The sequence below is a fragment of the Passer domesticus genome, chromosome 3 (assembly GCF_036417665.1).
Source record: "Passer domesticus isolate bPasDom1 chromosome 3, bPasDom1.hap1, whole genome shotgun sequence".
NCBI classification, from domain to species: domain Eukaryota; kingdom Metazoa; phylum Chordata; class Aves; order Passeriformes; family Passeridae; genus Passer; species Passer domesticus.
The window spans coordinates 96752987-96769979 of NC_087476.1; the positions used below are offsets into that span (position 1 = coordinate 96752987).

General features: G+C 39.9%; 1 protein-coding gene across 5 annotated transcripts in view; it reads left to right on the forward strand.

Annotated features, from left to right (window-relative positions):
• Positions 1–2823: 2823 nt before the first annotated feature.
• The window catches only part of LRFN2 (leucine rich repeat and fibronectin type III domain containing 2), a 212168-nt gene continuing 197998 nt past the window's right edge, over positions 2824–16993 (forward strand). For 3 of the 5 annotated variants that reach the window (XM_064414521.1, XM_064414517.1, XM_064414523.1), the window contains exon 1: positions 3462–3940. The gene's annotated coding sequence lies outside the window, so the exon portion shown is untranslated. The other 2 variants (XM_064414518.1, XM_064414519.1) reach the window with 2 other exon arrangements.

Genomic DNA, 16993 nt, shown 5'->3' on the forward strand with positions numbered 1-16993 from the left:
GTGATTTTAAGGATTTAATGAGTTTTATGAGTCTCTTTTCATAGAGAGATTATGCATTCTGTTGGGGCACAGGATTTCCTGCATCACTGAAAGCTTTAGCTGCTCAGCAAGATTCAAGGAGCAAAAGTTAGACATCTGTAATCCTGCTCTCCCATGTATTTTCTAGATCTAAGTCAAAAATGGAAAACTGAACCTTGACAGCTCTTTCTAGGAGTGAGCACTGTGATTCTGTGAAATGATCACAACACAGGCAGAATGAGACTTCTCTTGTGGCTCTTTGGGCTTGATGGGATTTCTCTGGAGGTGGAAATAACAGCAGATGTAGTTCAAACATCCTTGTTGGCTGACTAGGAGCTAGGGCAGGCCTGGAGAGAGGGGAGGCCTGAGCAAAAGAGATGAGTGGAAGCGGTAACAGCTAGGAGGACCAAGAAAGAAAACTGTTGATTCACTGAGAAGCTCCTTACTTGGGAGCAAAGCAATATATAAATACCAGAGATGGTTAGTGAAGAGGAGAAGCTGAGGGGCAAATGCCAGGGAATTCTGATTAAATTCTAAAGGGCATCACAGAAAGCACCCTGGCCTCACACATTGGAGACCCATAACACCACAGCCTCATGTAAACATTTATTTTTTGGTGATTTTACTTTTTTCCACGGTTGTATCATCTTTATTTTTCATTGGGAGTTTTCACTGTCAAAACTGTAGCTGATAAAAGATTTTTGGAAGATTTTTGGAGTGCATTGACAGAGTACACTGATTTCTGTCACTGCAAGCAATATTTTGCTTTCAAATCAGACTCTGAAACACTAGTCTCAGAGTCTATTATTAATTCTTGATGTCGTTAAGAGATGTCTTCTTGTCTGTGATGCACTGACATTTATTTTATAAGGCACTGACATGATTAAAGCTTTCATTTGATTTTCCAGCCAATATGCTGGCACAGGGTTCCCAGGAGTTATGTTTAAAGTTAACTTTCTAAATTCGTGTTTCAGTCATCTATAAATGAAGTAATTTCTTAATATAACACCCACTTTGGCACCTTTCAGCTTCTCAAGTCTTCCTTTGGCCTGGCCGCTTGCTTCAGTGCCCAGTAGGATTACTGACTGTGGTAACTCTTGGCCTTCCTCCCAAGAAGGGCCCTTCAGCACTGTGCCACATAGAGCCAAGGAGAGCTGAATAGGCTGAAAACCAGGCAACTGCTGTCTGTGCAGTCCCTCCTCATCTGTTTAACCACAGACTGGATCCTGTGTGTGCTGAGCCTGCAGCTTGCACCTTGGGGATAGAGAGTCACTGGGAGTGCAGCAGGCACAGGTCAAAGGAGTGACACTGGTAACAGTAAGGGATCTAAAGTTTGCAGCAGAATTTGCCCCTCTGAGGAAACCCCACGCATTCCTCTATGCAGTATTCACAAAAATATCTTCAAACTTTTTAGTTCAGTCTTGGCTGACTTTCTAGGGGCCAGATTTGATACCTGCATATTATTTGTGTGACCTGGTTCTTCTACTTGCACTGGATAATCTCTTGAAGTACATCTGATGTTTCCACCGGGAGTAAGGAGTAAATGAGGAGAGTAACTAAGCTAGATGAGACTATAAAAATATATTTCTTACCCTTCAGAATAAAATACTACAGCTCTTTCTGAACTCTTGGCCTTTTTTTCACACTGGGATGTTTGCAAAGTGTCAGAAGATTTTACTCTTTAGATCTTGAGTGCCTTAAAAGAGGTGTACTTTACACCAAATACAGAGGACCTCAGAATCAGACCTTACATGTTTAGTCTGCATGTGCAGAAGCAGACTGTTTCACTGCTCATGCCTCAGTGCATTAACTAATCTTTAAAGAACAGGGATTAAGGAGAAGCTTTGCCCCTGAGCAGGTTAGCCCTGGCTGTCTAGCACCGGCTGCAAAAACTCATTCAAATTCCTCAGAGGTGTGTAGTGCTGATCACTGTCCAGGGACAGAACACTGGACTAAATGGACCATAGGTGTGACCCAGGGCCACAGTTTTCAGGTAAATTTCCACTGCAAAAATGATACCATTTTCCCGGTTTGGGAGTTTTTTTGGTATTTGTTTGTTTTCTATTCCTTCCATGTGCATTATTAGTTGTTCTTTCTGTTGATGTATTGATAATGGTGTGTAGTAAGTTGAACAAGATGGATTTTTTTCCTCCTCTTTTGTAGCCAGTGCTCATCTTTTTCCTGGCTCTGTCTAGGAGCCTCTTCAACAAAGAGAGGCAAAAGAAAATGAGTGTCTCTGTATCAGGAGGGCTGGAGAGAGGAACCCACTGATTAATGGGAAAGGCTAATCAATCTACATGAGTTCTTTTACCTCAGTTCAAGTTTTATTTAGACATTGCAATAATGTTCAGTACAAAGGGAGAACAACTACTACTTTCTTGCCATCAGCATTAGAAATAATGCCATCTAATATGGGCAACACCTGTATGTGTTCTCCTCTTTGTTATTTAAGTTCCTAAAACATAGCAAGGGAAAATTGTTTCCAGTATTAAATAGAATGAATGAAGCTGACAGTGCTATTAGAATCATAGAATGTTTTAGGTCAGAAAATACTTCTGAGATCATCAAACCCAACTGTTAACACAGCACTGCCAAATCCACCAATAAACTGTGTCCCTAAGCACCACATATGGTTTTATCTCTTTTCTTACATCGATCCAGATATGTATGACTTCCACTATAACATTTCAAGCATCAGCACCACCTGAGAGCTCAACTGCAGCTTATGCATTTTGCAGTAAAATTTCCTCTCCTCTTCTGTCTTCCCTCCTCTTCCTCCGCCCCCAGAGGACTGACAGGCTTTCTACTGACAAATGTTGAGTGTAGCTCCTGAGGATTTAGCATGTCAGGCTGTGTCTACACAGCTTAGGTTTCTATTATTATGCAATGGCTTAGAGGGCAGTGCTTTGCCTCATAATTACAGCGCCAATCTCTGTTAGGACCAGGAGTTTGGATGCCTCTTTCTGTACCAGCTATTTGCCTCCTGCTCACTTAGGAGTCCTCCCTGACACTCTTACTTGTTTATTAGCTTCTTTTTGTACCCGTGTTTCATCTGGTTCCTAGTTTTCTTCCCTTTCCTATGGTACATATTTGTTTATTTCAGAGGTGAGGGGTCTGACTGAGTCGTGCCTGCACGGATTCCTATGCAGTACAAAGCACTTGCTGCATGTTGCATCGTCAGAAGAGGTAAGAAGAAATTCCTGAAGCTGCCTGCTAGTTCTCTCGGGTTTTTCACTCTCTATCTTTTTTTTTTTCTTTTTTTCCTTTTTTTTTTTTTTTTTTTTTCCCTGGTGTGTGCACATTGCTTGTCTTACAAGCCGTGCAGGCTCTGCCATCTAGAGCACTTTGTGAGATCACTCCACTTTGCTGTTTTTCCTTCTTCCATCTCTGCGTGTGACTGTGTGTGTCTGTCTCTCCCTGCCTCTCTTCCCCCCGCGGTACGGCTCGCCCCCCACCCCAACACACACACACACACACACACACACACAGGAGCTGGGCTTGCTTGTATGAACTTGAAGACTTGCAACACTGAAATGCATGTGTTACCTTGGGATGCACTAGGACCAGAAAGCTCAAAAAGCCTGCAGGCTGCTTAGTCCTCCAAGACTGGGTTTTTTAATCACATTGAAAAAGAACAAGTTATTCACTCTTTTTTATTATCTTTTTCTGTTTTTTCTCTTTCCTTTTTTTGTGCTTTGGATATTACTGAACAAGGAGTCTCAGGGATTGACACGCTCGGACTTCACTGAATCAGGCTGCATCTGACAAACAATCTCGTCTACATTTTGGTTTGCTAGAGATCAGCTGGGATTTTTCTGATTCTATCTTCTTTTGAATAAAAGGATGCATGGAATAGAAAGAAGGTCTAAGTGCCTGTCTGAGACTATTTTACCAAACCTGGGATAAATGTTACTTCTCAAAGGTAAGTGCAAGGTTTTTTTCCTATGTATGTATAAACTGTGTAGTTTTAACATAAACTATATATAGATATGTACCCAAAACATTTTATAGACAGCTACCTCTGATGGCAAAAAATGTCTCAGTCGAGCATCTTACAGCATTGGTGAAATGCATAACTTTATCTCTCTTTTCATGTTAGCTTAGATAAAATTGTTCATGTAGAGTAATCGATCTCAGTTTGGTTTCTGCCTCTCATTATATGAAAGGGCACTTCAAAACCAATAGTTTTTTTAAGAGTCAATAGGAATTTTTTTTATAGTCTTTAAATAGTGATGGAAAAATATTTACAAGAAAGTATGATAATCTAGTTTCTAATAAATGAAGAATTGAGGAATAGAGTAAAGCTGTGAAAGCAATTTCAGCTTTCTGAGGAATTAGTAAATCCTATAAAGATAAGGAAGAACTTTGCTGGACAGATCAACTCTGCTGTGTATAAAACCAGAGTTTAAAAGTGAGGACTTTGGCAAATGTCACTTGAAGAAACAGAAGGTATAGGAGCAGCTAGAGAAGGGAAGGCAGTGAGGGGTGTGGAGGGGCAGTGGGCACCCACTTCAGTGTCTGCTGTGACAGAGGCTGCTGTTCTTGGTAAGGTGATGCCGCTGGTGATGGATGTCCAGAACTGGCAAGGTGGGCATGTGGGGAACAGGGTGCACAAACAGGTATATGCTCTGTCATGTCTGTCTGACGTCAGCAGACATATATGCTCTCAGCAAGATTAAATGTACTGAGAATTGGGGTGGGGGAAGCATCTAAGTGGCAGCACAGTACAAGATATAGCAAAATGGAAACTGAATCTCTCTCTGATTTGCAAGGACATATGTACATGTTTGGGATACAAAACAAGTGCAGGACTGAATAAAATAAAGGTACTAATGGGGTAAAAGAAATTGGCAGTGAAGTCAACAAGTCCCAATATGGTAGATTAGTCACTGGAAATGTAAAATGGTCAGTTGTGGTAGTGTATGTAAGAAAGGGTTCTTAAACTGGGCAACTCCTACCTACACAGAAGAGACAAATAATATTGATTTAAAGCAAAAATAATTTTCTCTTTTCAGACTGCCTGATCTACTATTTTTGGGGCAGTGCCATGGAGATATTAAGAAAAATAAGGTTTATTTTATCTATTCCATCTTTGGGATTACTATGACAGAAAAACTCTTTTGATGAGAAGAGGGAGGGAAACAGTAAGCATCATATCAGTCTATAAAGTCACAGTTAATTAAATTGACATCTCTTAACTTTATAATACAATGTTCAGCATGGGTAAGTCCAGCAGATGCAGCACAATTTTCATGGGGATTTTCTGTTCCTCCAGAAAGAGGAAACATTGCCATGTAGGGGATCAATTTCATATTGGACCTTGATGTGTCCAGAGACTGTACTAGGGCAAATTTAGGCTTGTGATGAGAAAGAAGAGAGACAAATAATTGCTTCCACTCCTGCTGCGTTTCAGGCTGGTTGCAGTCCCCTTGTTTACAGCTTGCTCTGTGTCAGTGGTGAGTTTGCATTGCCCAGAGATCACCACTTGAGCACAACAGAGCGCTTCTCCTGTGCGCTCTGCTCGGAGCTGCCGCGTCTGTCGCAGCACCATGAAGAAGAGCTCCAGACCTTCCCTGAAACTGCTTCTGATTCTCTGGGAGAGAAGGGATGCAAAAAATAAACAATTCCAGGAGACAGGTAGCAAAAAATTAATGCTGAATTTTTTTAACCTGTGAAACCCAGCAAAGACCTGCATCACCTCTTGGATCAGAGACAGTGTCTGATCTGCTCTTCCCAGCACAGCTCTGGTTTCTTTAGGGTAACTCTGGACCAGGTGTGTCCCAGTACATACTTGGCTGTGTAGGGCAATGGCACGAAGGCAAACTGGCCCCCCTTGGTGCACCACAAAGGGTGAGAAATGTGACCAAGGCTCAGAGCCCCTGTTTGCTGCTGTCTTCTCTGCCCCATGCTACACAGCCTTGGTGCTTCTTACTTAAATTTACAATTGGGCCATTACTGACCATTTTTCCTAATGGAAAGTACAAATGTCATGTGTAGCCTTGCCCCGTGGCCTCCACTTTGCCTGCTGCTCAGGTGGACCCGAGCTGACAGCCCCCAGCAATCCTAGTCAGAGTGCTTTACTCCCCGTCTTTGCTGAGGAATCTGACCACTGACTCAAGTTTGTAATGTGATGATTACAGACCCATCTGATCCACCCTCTCCCCCCAGTTGTTTTTTTTTTGTGGGTTTGTTTTTTGTTTTTTTGTTTTTGGTTTTTTGTGTTTTTTGTGTTCTTGTGGGCAAAAAGCAAAATGGGAGGCTGATTCAAAATTATCAAGGTTTAACTCATAGTAGGTGGGAATATTCTTCAAGTGACTTAACTCCCTGCTGAAAAACCTGTGGACTGGAAACCCTTGAGGCTGCATTTTCTACCCACCCTCAGAGAGATGAGGGAGGGGATGATGACAGTGCCTGTTCACTCCCAAATCCCATTTTGCATTGCTAATGCATTTCTGCCTTGACCTACAAAGATCACCTGTGGGAGAAGAGGGGTAATTTGTTCCATTTGTGTATTCAGTCTTTTTTTTTTTCTGGCCTGAGCAGTCAGCCTTACTTTCTTCATGTTTGTGCAAGTGTGCTGTCACGGGTTTGTTTTTGTGGAGAGGCTAATAGGTGCAGAACTGAAAAGCAGTAACACTCTTTCTGAAGGAAGACATCTGTGGCTCCTTCAAACCAGTCCAGATGACTCTGGAATTTATTGTCTGACACCAAATAGGCCATTGCTTGTATTCTCTTTTCCTTCTTTTGTTTTACCACGTAGAATTTTACTAGTTCTAGCAACTAATTCTAGCAATTAATTCTAGCTACTAAGGATCTCACCAAGGGGCTGGGATTTACTCTGTCAGTGTCCAGAGGCCACGTGTGCTTGGGAGGGGATGAACAGCTCCCAGTTATCAACTGAAACTTGTGACAAAAGGCAGGGTTTTATCTGAGTGCACCGGAATGAAAACAAACCCCACAAATGACAAAGCAGCGTGATGCAGCGCTGCAGTGAAGGGCCAGCTGTTACTGCCTGCCCAACCCAGCTCCACCTGGGATGCACAGAGAGAGAGAGAGGAAAGCCTGTAAGTGGCACTTCTGATTCTAGGAACTCAAACTACCTCCTGCGTGGCTAAATGACAAACCCTGGCATGAAATTAACTTACCTAAACATGTCATTAGAAGGCCCACAGTGACGTGACATGGAAAACTGGGAAAAGGTTGTGTCATTTAGAAGTATTTCTGCATCCCTTGCATCAGTGATTGTCACCGTACTTCAGGATATTTTTTCTTTTATTTGTGATTTTTCTCTCTTCCTGTCATTTTATTTGTCTTACCCACGATACGGGTCTCTGATAATATCCTCATCTTTATGGAAAAACACTGGTGACGAATCCAGGATGCCAACTTCAGCATATAAAATGAGCAGCAGCAGTAAAAGTCAGAAAACATCTTTTCAGTTAAAAAAAATGCTGATTTGAAAACATGGGAGAAGGAAAAAGATGTGCTGTCAGGGTCTGCCCCCATGCAGAATCACTATTGACCTACATAGAAAGCAGAGCTGAGTGTAAATGTTTTTTGTTTTCACAGGAAAAAAATATATATATAAAAGACAGAAACATGATTGGAAAATGGTCAGTCTTAGGAATTTTCTGACTAAAAAACTGTAGGAACACCATTTGCAGAACACCTTACCTTCCATTCTTGCTGGAAGATAATTTTTATTATTTCTTTCCAGTTCATGCATTTTGCATGAAAACTGGAAATAATTCATATGAAACTTGATCATAGAATCCCATTTTGCTAAAGGACAAGCAAATCTGTGAGTTGAACTGGAATTAAATTCTGGCTCATTAGAAGGCTTGCATACCTTCAGTTTGGGACAAGGAAACTGTAGACATTGTCATTTTGACTCAAGGAACCAGAAAACTTTTGCCTGCCAAGCCTTACCTGGAAATCAATTTATTTCACCAAATGGGATTATTTTAGGGGTGTCTTGGCAACAAATGCTGTGAGATATCAAGGCCTCTGAGAGCTTGCTCTTGAAATAATTTGTCCAGCTATGGAAAACGTATGCACTGAGAGGATATGGCAGCTAAATAAGAGCAGGTAGGAGGGGATAGCTGCAGCAATAGTATACGCAGTACAATGGAGCATTTAGGAGGCTTCTGCTAATCACACCTCAAGAAGGAACAGGTCTCTAATCCTCTGGAAGATCTGCTGCCACTGTGGGGTTATGGAAAAGGTGAGATAAGGAGAGGGTCCTGGAATAGCAGTAAATCCAGGGTCCTGGACAATGGTTGGTCGGAAGGTGAGAGGTAGGGCTGGTGCATCCCAGTGCATAGGAAGGCAGATTCTGAGCAGAGCAGAAGCTGGATTAAGGATAAAATCAACAGAAAGTACATGATGGCTGAAAGCATCTTGTCTATTTTAATAGAGCTAATGTTGCACTGAAAATCCCTGAAAAACATGCATATGGCACTGGTGCAGAAAATCACCAGTGTGACTCTTTTCCTGAAGCCAGAAGAGGCAGGTGACAGTGGTGCATAGATCTTTATGTGCAGAACTGAGATAAATTGCTGCAGTTGTCCAGTTTGGACAGTAGAGTTTGAGCTTACTTGGCTAGGGGAAAGAAAGACTGTGAAAAACCTAAATTTAATCAAGTCACATGGATTGTGGTGACCAGGCATGATTGATCTGGAGAAAATACATACATTGAGGGATAAGTAAGGAATTTTTCCTCCTTTACCTTTAGAGGAGCAATTTGCTTTAACAGGCTGAGGAGCAAAGGGGCTCAAAATGGCACCAGTTATCAGGAGCTCTTAGCCATTCCTTTGTCATGTCTAAGCTCTTCAGAAAAGCTTCAGTCTACATGTTGGTCAGAATGAGTAATCCCCCTTTTGTTGCAGCCCAAAGATAAAAACTAAGAATGGGAAAGGAAAAGAGGATGTCTTAAACATGCCACATCTTCTGCTGCAGTGGTAGGATGGATAGGCTGTGATTATCAGCAAGACAGCAGCACCTGTATGGGTGCTACAAAGGAAGAACTGGTTGTACTAGGACTCAGATTCCTCAGTTAACAGCTTTAAAAAAAATCTATTTGCCCTTTCAATACAGAATGAAAACAATGAGCAGTCAAATGGCAAAAGGAAAAGTCAAGAGAAAAAAGAGCCTGTCATGGCTTGTTCAGCATTCCCTGTCTGGTTTAAAAGTAGCCAAAAACAAATGTCTGTCTCCTTAGAGATAAATATCAAAACCTTCCAAATCATTCAGTAGACATTGGATCTTTGTGAATATTCCTATGAATAACTAAACACACGTGACACTCAGAAAGCTCTGCATGGTTTGGTTGTGAAACAAGAATATTAAACTAAGAAAGAAAAAGGCCAAACTGTATTGATAGAAAATAAATTATCTGGACTGAGACTATTTTGTTGATTTCCTAAATTGAGGAGTACTTGGCATTTCGTATGACTTATCTTTAGTGTAAGTGAATGTTATCACTGCTGCTGGCAGATATTTACTGTATATTGGTTTTTAAATAAGGGTACAACATTGATTACTTGCTCTCCAAACTATTGACTGCATTTTCTCCCTGTTGTCAGGTCAGATAACTTATCTCCTCTGGAAATGTTCAGTAGAAAAACGGGAAAATGTGTTTGTTCCCAGAAACACTCATGAAAAGGATCAAGGGGTTTTGTGTTTTTATGGTTTGGGGTTTTTTTTTTGAAAGCTGCCTATAATCAAAATATCTTCTAATTATCCCTGAAAATTGACAAATTCCTCTGTGAGTTATATGAGTGTTCACTAATCCCATTTCACGTGACCAAGTAGCCCACTGAGGCATGAATGCTTCAGCTGACACCCACTTTGGAAGGGTAGTGTGATCTTTCCTTCATAGTGCAACTACATCTGTTCATGGCTCCACAGACGCATTTTGACAGTGACACCTTCTTGAGATGAGGGGGAAGGTTGTTCATGGACCTCACAGTTTGGCTGCGTGGCCAGGAGTCTCACAGAGAATGAGCTTTTCTCTGTCCATGGGCTCCCATCACCCTACCCTGACTGGACCCAACGGGCTCTGGCTGGTGGGAGAAGTTTTAGGAGCATTAATTAATAATGTTTTCTTCCTAATCCAGGGGTGGGTGACAGCAGTTTCATGTGAACTGGAGAGAATTGGTCATACTGACAGAGTCGGAGCAGACAAACTGAAGTGCAGCCTGATTAATATTCATGAGAGCAAATACCCTGAGAGCAAAGAGAATAACATTGGGAGAAATATTGGAGAAATTTGCTAGGATGAGGTGGAAGACAGAAAGCAAAATCAGCTGTGGTACAGCTAAGAAGATGTTTCTGTCTCTTTAGTCATTTGTATGACACTTTTTTCCACCGAGCCAGAGTACCAGGCTAGGCTAAAGACAGACTTATGTTGTCTGTCATTGGTCACACTGTACATAGCTGATACCCCTCTCAGCAGCTCGAGGTTGTTTTATTTTTCACATCTAACCTGTTCTAGCCTTTTGGTGAACATGAAAACATGTACTCAAGCCATTTGTGCATTTGTTTCTAATGTCTCAGTCTTTCACCTCCTTGAATCAGTGAGTTGAGTGGAGAAGTAATTTTTTAAATTTTTCCTCAGGACAGAACACAAAGAGTTTCTTATAATCAGCTAATACTTTTAACCACTCAATTCCTAGTAGAATCTAGCAACAAGCTTTCAAGTTAATGTGAGAGACCCTCTAAAATATATCAAGTCCCTCTCCTTATGATATCTTTTCCAGAGAGTGTGCAACTGATGGGCTGAGATCTTTCCCTTTTGTGCTGGATGTCTAATGGCTGCATTTCATGCTCATCTTAGTGGTTTTATTTACCTCTTTTACAACTTTTTCATTTATCTAATGCTATGAGCAGCAAAACAAAGGCCTGTGATCACCTTGTGGATCTATGTCTCACAAAACCTCACTACATTTTGGATTGTGCCAAGAAAAGGAACAACTCCATCCTGCTGTAAGATGGCTGAGATAGGACATGGTGAATTTCTGTGCACTGGTGACTTCTATCCTATGTCAGTGTCCTACAACAGAATGGAAAAATCAAAGTTATGCCACATTCTATCTCAACTATACGATTTACATTTAAAAATAAATAATGCCCTCGGGCCAAGTAACAGCTGCTGCAGTTCTTTCCAGCACAGCTCATTGATCTTGTCCTCTCATTTGACTTATCCTGCTACTCCCATGGTGCTGTAGTTAACATTAAATCACAGAGAGATCGTGTAGTGACCTCACTGAAACTGAGACCTGGTTGGGGTAGACTTTACACAGATATAGCAGTCCTTAGGCCACTATCTCACCACACAGTGGAGAAAGACCTGAGAAGTTTTTGAACTTTGAAGAAAGACCTGAAAAGTCTTTGTTAGACTTGTTTTCTGTTTCCGTTTCTTAAATAGGTTTTTTGCTTATTATATGTTAGTCTAATAATGCTCACTTTAAGGAATTACTTTCAACTTTTTTTTTTCTTTTCTTTTTAATAGAGGTGTTTTAACATGAAATGGTGATGACCTTAATACATTTGTTAAAACTACAGCATTCCACAAAAATCCTGTTATAGAAACCAAGTATCTTTTAGGAAATCCTAAATAAAAAGCCTCTGAAGTTTAGTACATGATATAATTTTCTCACTATCATTCCTCACGTTTCTTACAACCACTCCTCTCTTTATACTGACAAGTACATGAAGAGCAAAAATGAACTCTGCAGCCAGCTGTTCTTCCTAAATATGTCTTGTCTTGCTAGCTCAGGTAAAAGGCAAATTGCACTTTGAGACTTTATTTCTGCAGCAAATCAGGTCTGTTTTCAGAGGGATGCTTCTTCAGTCACAGTATTTCAATGAGAAGCCAGGGTATGTTCCTGTCCCAAGCTGATTATACCATGTTTGCAGAGACTTTAGTCATAGGGTGGCAAAAACATTTAAGAACAAAAGAACACAGTTTTGGACTTTTGCTTCCATCCCTTCCACTGCTGATTAAATTTTCAAAGCCTTTCTAACATTTAAACAAAGCATTATCTGAGAGCTGTTTGGAAAGAATATGGAATCTTAGATTGTCATTCTGAGAATAATTTATAAGTTGTTTCAAAACAATCTCTCCTGTAGATATAAATTTATTTTGTAACTTATTTTGTGCTCTTTCTATTGTTACATCCTTTTGTTAAAAAAAAAAAGGTTTTATTTCTGTCGTTTTACCAGGAACAAGAAAAAAAGCATTTATCTTGTCAACACACAGGTTTTTTTGTTTGATCATGTCATAGAGTAACAGATATTGCTGAATGCTTATAGGGCACCAAGTAGTAAAATCGTATTTACCTGACACAAGAAAAGGATATTTGAGCTTACTAGTAGGCCTTTTTAAATTGATATTCAGGAGAAAGTTGGTTCTTTAAAATTCTCTTGATAAATGCTAAGCTTTGGTGACATTAACTGATACTGGTCACTGGGATTTCCATTAATTTTTATGAGATTATTTGACTAGTGTGATATTCAAATGTACCGGTGTTTTAGTCATTCAGAGAAGCAGCAATAGCCTGGAGTGAGATAAAAAATAAAGTAAGAATTAAATCATAACAAACTTTTTTTTTTTAATGATACTTCTAACCACTATTAAAAATTAATAAAAATAAAATATAGACTGTATCACTTAATTTTAAAATTGATATCCAGTAAATCCTGGAATCTCACAGTGGAAAGCAATGGTAGTACCAGCCCCTTTGATGTACATGTGTATTAAAATATTTTTATTTATTTGCAGGAGAAAACTGAGGAAGGAAGCATAACCTTTCAAATAAGGCTTTGGTTAAAGCCTCAAAGACAAAGTAGGCTTGCAAGAACCAGTCTGTGTAGGACTTACTAAGGTTTGCAAAAGCCCACAGTTGACTGCAAAGAAAAAGGGAAAACAACTTTCAATTTTCTTAATTTTGGAAAGATACATTTCCAAAATTCAAATTTCCCCATTCGTACATTATACATTAGGTCACTTCTAAAATAGAAATGGTAATTTGAAATTAAATGCTTGGGTAATTATATTTCTACTTCAGCTTCAATAAATGCTTTTGGAAAGGTGAAATGAGTCCAACTGTAACAAAAGATCTTTTTTCCTGTTTAAATAAAAAAAAGGAAAGTCAGCTCAAAAAATGTATTTTTGATTAATTTTGACCCTTTTAATTCAATTTTTGAAGTAATTAAACATTTATGTATAACGTGTACATGTGTACATAGGGTTAAATGCGTTCTTGGCCATATGTATAAACTCTGCTTTTCACTTCTGCCTTTGTAACAGGAGATAATGGTAACAAGTGTCAGAGACCTGACTTAGGTCTAGCAGTAGTGACATTTATGAAGTGTTTATAGACCAGTGAAAATAAAGGATCCACTCAGGAGAGCGCCTGTGTCAGCAAAAGGAGACACACAAACTAATGAGAGCTGGTGAAGAATTTTCAGTCAGCCTGGGATATGGTCAGGGATGTGGACAAACTCAGGAAGTGGGCCCAGGGGAGTCTCATGAGGTATAAAAGGACCTGGGTGGTCCTGTTCAACCTCTCGTGAGGTTTAACAGGTGCTGGTTTGCACCTGGATGGAGTAACCCTGGAATTAACACAGGCTGGGGGATGAAGTGATCAAGAGCAGCCCTGGGGAGAAGGATGTGGGGGTGCTGCTGGGTGAGAGGCTGCACATGAGCTGGAAATGTGCACTCACAGCCCAGACAGCCAAACGTGTCCTGGGCTGCATCTTGCCCCTCTGCTCTGCTGAGAACTCACCAACAGTGCTGCATCCAGCTCTGAGGTCCCCAGTGCAGCAAGGACATGGAGCTGTTGGAGATCAAACACAGGAAGGCCATCAAGTTGGTCAGAAGATGAAGTGCCTCTCCTATGAGGAAAGGCTGAGAGAAGTGAGATTGTTCAGCCTAGAAAAGAGAAGGTTTCAGGATGACATGGATGTGTTCTTCCAGTACCTGAAGGGAATCTACAAGAAAGATGGAGAGAGACTTTTTACAAGGCCACACAGTGACAGGACAAGGGGGAATTTCTTCAAACCAAGTGAGAGCAGGTTTAGCTTAGATATTAGGAAAAAATTATTTCCTGTGAGCGTGGTGAAACTCTGGAACAGTGCAGAGAAGTAGTGGATACCCCATTCCTGGAAGTGTTCAAAGGGCTTTGGAAGTTTGGGTGGGGCTTTGAGCAACCTGGTCTAATGGAACTGTCTCTCCATGACAGGGGGCTTGGAGCTAGCTGAACTCTAAGGTTCCTTCCCACCTAAACCATTCTACGAACTTTTTTCATCAGGAAATAGGTTCTGTCCAAATTAGTGTCCTGAGCATTTTGTAGGAGGGGGAATGTGTATTATTCAACAATATCTTCATATGTTCTGTCTTTTAAAATATTTTTGGCTGGAATGTTTATGAGTTTTGTTTCTAAATGAAATTGAACTTTATATCATGTTTAAAGCTTTAATGTGGCATTTTGTGCTATTTTTACAGAAAATAACTCCTTATATTTTCTGGAAAGCAGATATTCTTCAAATTTTAATGAGAGAGTCTAATCTAAATAAGTCAAAATTTTCTCTCAATTTCTGATAAAATTATGCTTTCTTAACATAATTCTTCTAAACAATAATTGTAACAATTTCAAAACAATAATTCTTATCATTAACTGATAGCCATACAGCAATAACACCACTTCTTTTTGTAGAATTTGTTCTTTTTTACTTTTTAATATTTTTGTTTTGTTGTCCTGGTAGGTCTGTTCTTTGTGAATGGTTATGCACAGAGGGAACAGATAGTTCAAAGTATTCTCCAAATATAACAGGTTGCAAAAATACTGAATTTACTTGAAAGTTCATAAGATAGGAAATACAAAGGTAAAATGGCAAGGAAGATGTGGTATTTGAGTAGGAGGCTTGTACCAAAGCAGACCATCACAATTCCCAATTAACCTCTAAAATATAATCTGTGCAGAAGCAGTGGAGGCTGAGAGGGGACACAAGTGATCATCAATCAATTAAGGAGTTCACTGTCAATGCTCTGTGATAACTGAAAAGTGAAAGAAGCAGCTGAGAAATGTAAGAAAGTTTCCTGTGGTAGAGGAGACACCTGCAGCAGCTCGCTACCCTTCATACTAAAGTGCTGTTGGATGGTCCATGGTTCATATTCTCTTAGGTGTAAAAGTGAACCTGCAACTACTCCACATTTAAATGTGTTAGGTACTATCATTAATGTGACTCGTTGTTCTAAGCTGTGGCAAAGGGGAATGAGGGGATCCCAACTGTTTATGTCAAAATCTTCCTAGAGTGCAGAGGTTCTGGAGACTGTATGGTGACATGCTGACACTGCAGTGAGCACTCCCATTGCTTTTAGCACATCTTCCACGCAGAACTCTGAGCAAATGAATTGATCCTTGGTGCTTTCCACGTAAATTGGGGCAGAGTTACTATTCCTTAACTGAGTGAGTTTTGGCATGTGGGTTTTGGTTTAAACTGCTCTGTGCTCACGTGCAGTGCCTGCAGCAGAGTTGTTGGTCAGGTCAGCCATCAAACTGGCTTTTGTCATCCTGCTGAGGCTGATGTAGTGCTAAGCCAGAGGAATGGAAAACAGATCAAATTCCAGAGCTGTGCTGCTGCAACAACAGAGTGAGCTGTGCCTACATGCAAGCCCACTGGAGATCTTCATTTAGGCTTTAATTTCTGCAAGACTATTATGAAAACAGCACTCAAATAGCAAACCTTAGCTAAAGTAGGAGCCACTGAACTCTTTTGTACAATCTTTACATGCCCTAATAGAGTTTAAGAAAGTAGTCATCACATCACATGCATTATCTTCCTGCTAATTTTTTCTATGTTTATTTAATAGTCATTTGGAAGGGATATGGATATACCAGCAACTGGAATAAAAAACCCCCAACCAAACAAAAACAAACAAACAAACAAAACAAAACAAAACAAACAAAAAACCAAAAAGAAACAAACAAAAAAAACCCCACCAAACAAACACCAACCAAAAAAACAAAATAAAAACCCCAAGCAGAAATAGCTATACTAAGCTTTCCATCTTCCTTGGGATGCTAGAAATCATCCAAGCATACATCCAGGCAAACCCACTGTTCCTCATGTATATTTTACTTATTATCATGAATTGGCATACTGAATTATTGATGAAATTCACACTAGGAGAAATTCAAATTATATAATTATTTTACTCCACTGATGGACTGAAAACTTTTATTCATATTATGTACACAATTTTTCTGCTTTCATTATGCTACAGCTAAGATTTATTTGGCCTTTTAATTTTTAGGGCTTCTTATTTAAGCTGAAGTTCTGAAGGATGTAATCTCATGATTGACTTATTCCTTTAGTTTTCAGGTGAAGAGACCAAGAACTTCTCACCTCTCTCTCCTCATTGTGCATGTAAACATAACCACAGCTTGGTAGTGAAAATGGTCAATCTAGCAAAATGAGAAAGCTGAGGTGACCTAAGATCATTGACCTAGTTATTCACAAGGAAATATGCAAACTGCTCATAAATGGTTCATATGAAAAAAAAAAAAAGTAGAATTTATACTTTAGAAGATTTATAGTTACTTATGTAAGCCAGGAAAAAAAAATTAAGTCCCTTGATCAAAGCTTTTCTTACCACTTTTACAGGACAGCCTTTAAGCCTACACTGAGAAACAAACAAACAAACAAAAAAAAAGCCATCAAACTCAATAAAGTTCTGTGCTGCAGCTGTTGATCACCCATTTCACATTTGGTGTAGTTTGTCTGGATTGCAACTAGTTTCTCCTACCATAGACTACAGTCCTGTCTCAGCTGTCCAAACCTCAGTTATCCAAAACAGGATGGTGGTCCTCCGTGCCTGTTAGCTGCACTGATAATTCCCATAATTACTTGGACATGCTTCATCTCCCATGACATTCAGTAGAATGAAGATGCACAGCCTGTTAAAAAT